We start from the raw sequence: 5,328 nt of genomic DNA, 5'->3' as shown, positions 1-5,328 counted from the left end.
CCAGGTAGCTTGGATTACAGGTAAGAGCCACCTCACCCGGCGACAAGCAGCTGATCAGATAAGAACTTCACCAGGAGAGACGAGATGCTAGCAGGAGAGACAAGAGAGGGACACCAAGAGGTGGAGAAGAGAATTTCGCGTCAGCAAGTGTAAAGCGTCCTTTAGGTTTTAAGTTCTCTAGAGGTCTTTTATTGTGAATATTCAACCATTTAGGGTGACTGTTCTTCTTTCTCCCAAAACTGACTGGATAAGGCATTTTAGAGAACCAAATGATGAATGGATGGATTGTTTTGTCTTTATACAGATTGGTTCCTACAAATGTTCAATCCTTTCTTTAATGTCAGCAATTTCAAGAGGAGTTAATGCTGACCCGCAAATCATTACACATAAAATGGCAACCAAGTCTTTTTCCAATGTTTCAGAATCTTTTCAATGTTGAATAATTTGGAGCATTTGAAGGAAGTGGCAAGAAATGATTGTGCCTCCTAGTAATAAGCAACGGTGCAACAGTTGTAGAACTTTATCTACAGGACAAGTTTCAATACAGCTTTTCGAACATACACTAACTCCTGCAACTTTTGGAAAGATACAGGTTGTGTAAAGTGATGTTGTCTTCTGTGAATGAAAGTCATGACATTAACCAATGAAATAAATGTCATGCAACATATGTTCATGTAAATAAATTGTCCTTTTAGCTTTAATTTTTTCAGTGCGATCCAATATTCTAGACAAAACAAGTGAAAATACCTTTCAGACACGTCTGCAAACGAAAGGTTTTGAAAAATCCACAGATTCATAAATAAAGTGTTGTCTTTATATCTCACCACAACGTGGCTCGCCAACTTCAAATTGTACTTTTTGGAGTTTTTTTCATTGGAAACAACTGAGAGGCAGCATGTTTCGGAATCTGTGGCACAGTGTGGAGGGGTGTCTTTGAAAGGTTACAGTGATGAGGGTCGGAGAGGAGGACGTGAAGGGTCCTGGCACCGTGCTACGGTCTAGCAGAGAGACTGCATTGTTCTCTGACCTAAATTTTATGACGTGGAACTGCAAGGAAAACGGTCAGACTGAATGGGATGCTGTGCAGCAGAGTCTTCTCCCTCGATGGGCAGACTGTGACTTCACCCAACTGTCAGAAAGTTTTAGTACTGAAGTGTTTCTCAGAAAGGATAAAAACAGAAAAACACAAAGCGTCGTCTCTTTCCCCCCTAAGTGTTACAGTAACGTTTCCAGAACCCTTCAAAATAAGTTAAATGGCACAAGTGCTTGTCCTGCTCTGACTTTAATCAAGTTCATTAGGGTTTATTGGAAGTTGTTTTTTTTTTTTTTTTTTTTTTTTTTTTTTCCCAAATCATATAACATCAACTAATCATTAAAACACATGATGTGGTCATTCACACAGCGAATAAAACAAAACATGCATTTGAAATTTAGAATAATTCAGCTATAAGGATTAAAACAACAACCAGGATGTTGGCTCATTTACAATATTCAGGCTGGAAATAACAGAAGTGGCATCAGGACATAGGGTCATTAGATCAGTCTATCATCAGGATAACAAGATATTATCTAAGGGAAGCTCATCTAGTGTGAATGAAAAACTCTGGAACCAACAGGATCAGTTTCCCACAGAAACCACTGAAGATCATCACTCTGTTACATGAAAAAAAAAATTTTTTTTTTTTTTTTTTTTTTTATTTTTTTTAATTAGGCTTTATTCTAGGTGGTTGGATCATATGCATTTTTTTTTAAAAGGGAGCAATTTATTGAATTTATTAGTGAGACTGGTGCTTGCAGTTATGGTAATTACTGGTCAAACAGAGTCTGAAACTTCCTTTAAAAATGACAATTTAGCTGTTTAATTTATATTTTTATTAAAACAGACAGCTCCTGCTTGTTTCTATTTTTCTTAGCTGTCTTGGCCTTCCTTGCCTGTCCATTAAACACTAGCAAAATTTCAAACAGAAAAGGGACTTTCAGTCAAAGTGTTTTTTAGACTCATCAGCATCTCAAAAAAAAAAAAAAACATCCACATTCCACCAGCGCATTTCTGGGCCTCACATCCTTATTCCACTCACTGCCTTGAAGCTCGTCTCTGTGCGAAGAGGCGGAAGGTGGGTGGAGCAGATAAATCTCATTCTGTTTTTCATCAAGCTGACTTCATTCTTCACAGCCCTTTTGATGAGACAGGGGATCAAACCGGGGTGCAGAGTGGGGTAGAGATTTACAGCTGAGAGAAGTGTGCAGGCTATTACAGCTCAGCGCCCTGCTAATGAACAATCACGCTGCGTGGAATCTGTGGATCTCATCAATCCAGGGTCACTTTATGAAAGATGACCACACTCCAACCCTGTCATGTTAAAGGACGGCGAGATTCCCCTTCATTGTCTGGTCAGAATTTATTTTAGATTATTTTTGCGTTTTGTGCCGCGCTACTCAAAGTCTTGATCCATTTTTATTTTTCTACATTTCTCCCAGTGAATTCTGAAATAAAGGTCTATTTAAGAGAGGAAAAGAGAGTCTGGTTCCTTGTCGGCAGAATACGAAGAGACATTTAGAAGGTGGCACACCAGTTATCATGTCAGGAGACCAAAACTGAGCCATTTGGCCAACATTCAATAATCCTGCGTGTGGAGAAAAAGCAGCACTGCACGCCACCCCGAACACAATATCATACTGATGAAAAATGGTGCTGGGAGCATTATGAATATGGGTGGAGCTGACTGAAGGGAAAGGCTGGAAGAAAACCAGTCAGAGGCTCAAAAACACTTGGCTCTGGGACAGAGGTTCACCTAACAGCAGAACGACAACCACTGACATACAGCCTAAGCTACAATGGAAAGATTAGATCAAACACAATATGCTAAAATTCCCTCATCAAATCTCCGGCCTAAATCCAGCTGTCTATAGCAAGACTTGAAAATTAATTTCCTGATGCCCTGCATCCAAATCTGAATGTACTTGAGCCGTTTTTTGCAACGAAACGTGGGAAAATAAAATTACTTTGACGTGCAAAGCTGATAGAGACACAGTCCAAAAGCTCTGCTGCAATTGCTGCAGAATGCGTCTGCAAAAACATTGATTCAGTGGGATGATTAAATGCATGCAACACTTTTAAAAAGATTCTTTGTAAAAAATTTTAAAAAAAAAACAGTATTTTCTGCATTAAATCTGATTTTTGTCCCCTACTTTTGTGTTAAAACCGAATATGGTGTGGTAAAAACATTCAACCTGCTTTTGGGAATGCAGCTCACCATCCTGCTCCATTCATTGACCCTCAAGGTATTGACATGCAGGCAGCAGCCCCAGCTGTTTCCTGGTGATGCTTGTGATTATTGCGTGTTGTCATCAGGTTTGCGGCGTCTCGTGGGAGATCAGAGATGAGAACCGTAATTAGCGTCGCGGCGAGGCCAGCCGCTCGCCAAGCGTTCCTTCTGCTCCACTGAAACTCTCTGGGGACACCGAGGCGCGTGGCAAACCTGTAGGGTCCTACCTGTGGCTGAGAGGGGTGATTAGTTACGTTTAAAGCTCAAGAAACCGTGCAATTGGTAAACCAGTTAATGATAAATGTGCAGCACTCTAACTGAGGCATTTCACAGTGGAAGTGATGGTTTCATCAGGGTTATTAGGACTGAATAGTATTCTAAAAGGGATATTTTCATTGGAAATAATGGGTTGTTCTTCTGCTTAAAAGATTAAAGGTGAGGCATTATGTTCAGGTAGGAAAAAACATTAGTGGCTTTTGGAGATATCAAACAACAGCAGTTAAATAATACTGAATAGTAATGCTTGAATAACCAAACAACAGTCATTTTACTGTTTTTTTGTATATTTTACAACCAGCCTCTCATATGTAAATTCCCTTACCTTCCATGTATTTACATTCACAGTGACTTTATCTTGTTTTTTATGCTTTTATTTATGTATGTATGAATAAACACCTGAAAAGGAACCTCTGCAATTTGTATGTGTATGACGATTGTTAATTTTTTGCAGCCAAATTTTTTTTTAAAAAAAGAAAAGAAAAAAGGGTTCAAACATTGTTTAGCAGCTGTTATTCCATAATTTTTCCACAATTTGTAGGAAGATTTACATTTTCTATGTAATTTGTTATGTTTATACAAAAATCCTAATAAGTTAACGTTATTCCTTGGGGATGGTGATGGTTCTTCAACTTCAATTTCACTTTCTTTCCATTGTGAAGCATATAAACAGAAGAATATGAGAGGAAGAAGAGAAATAACAGATATGTTCATCTCTTGAAATTCATTCTGAGTGTGTTTTCCCTTGCATCGCCGCTGTTGTTTGTCGACTGCCTCGGTTGTTTATTATCCAGTCATCGGGCCCACCTGTGTAGCAAGCCATCAATCACTTCTCCAGCATAAATACATCTCTTTTCAGTCAAGTATTTGTCAGATCCTCTGTCATGGTCAGCCTGAAACCCCAGTTGTTTATTTATCTCCATTAATAAGCAGGAAGTGAAGTAAATGAAGCCAATGCTGTTATTAATTTCATTACTATTAGCAGTAGCAGCAGTAGTATTAGAAAAATTCAAAGATAAATTTCATTATAATTATCTAAACATTTTCACTCTGTTATCAACATATTCTTCTTGTTTTGTGTGTGTGTTTGTGTGTGTTTTAGAGTCAGCGTGCGGTGGTGTGTGCAGGCGTACGACGGCCTCCTGTGCTCCATCTGCGCCGACTGCTGATGAGCAAAGCCATGAAATAGATCCAGCTGGAGATGTGCAGAGGAGCCCGGAGTCTCGTGGGAAATCATCCGTACCTCCCCACGACCCCAGAGAGCTATCAATAAGTGGGTAATTGAATTTTAAGCACAAACAGTGCCGTCAAAAGAGGCGTTGTCGTGCTTCTGTAAGCGCGTGGATGTGTGCGCGTGATGGGGGGTGTTTAGCTGTGTGAACATGGTGATGTTGTCATCTCTCTCCGAGGGGCTTTGCACAGGAAAGGATAAATGTTTAATCCATTAAATGACAATCACGGCCCGTAAAGGCGCAGAGTGGCTGGTGGAAAGAGGTGAGACGACCGAACTGCCCCCTAACCTGGGTGAATCTTCTCATCCTGCTGATTAAACCTCAAACACACACAGGCTAAAAGGGTTGCATGAGGGAGTCCACTGTTACAGATGTGTGGAGTTCTTTGTTGTGTTGTGCAAAACAGGCTCAGCTTTTTTTGCTGCAGCTGCAGCATCGCCTGTACAGTTATTACTTTTTTTTTTTTTTTTTTTTTTTTACAAATGTCCCCAGTTAGTAAATATTCCATTGCAATCTGTGGAACTGCAGCATTTTCTGATGTATCCTTAGTAAAC

Source organism: Poecilia formosa, unplaced genomic scaffold (assembly GCF_000485575.1).
Source record: "Poecilia formosa unplaced genomic scaffold, Poecilia_formosa-5.1.2 Scaffold53, whole genome shotgun sequence".
In the NCBI taxonomy this organism is placed as follows: Eukaryota; Metazoa; Chordata; class Actinopteri; order Cyprinodontiformes; family Poeciliidae; genus Poecilia; species Poecilia formosa.
Note: the sequence above shows the minus strand (reverse complement) of the source record.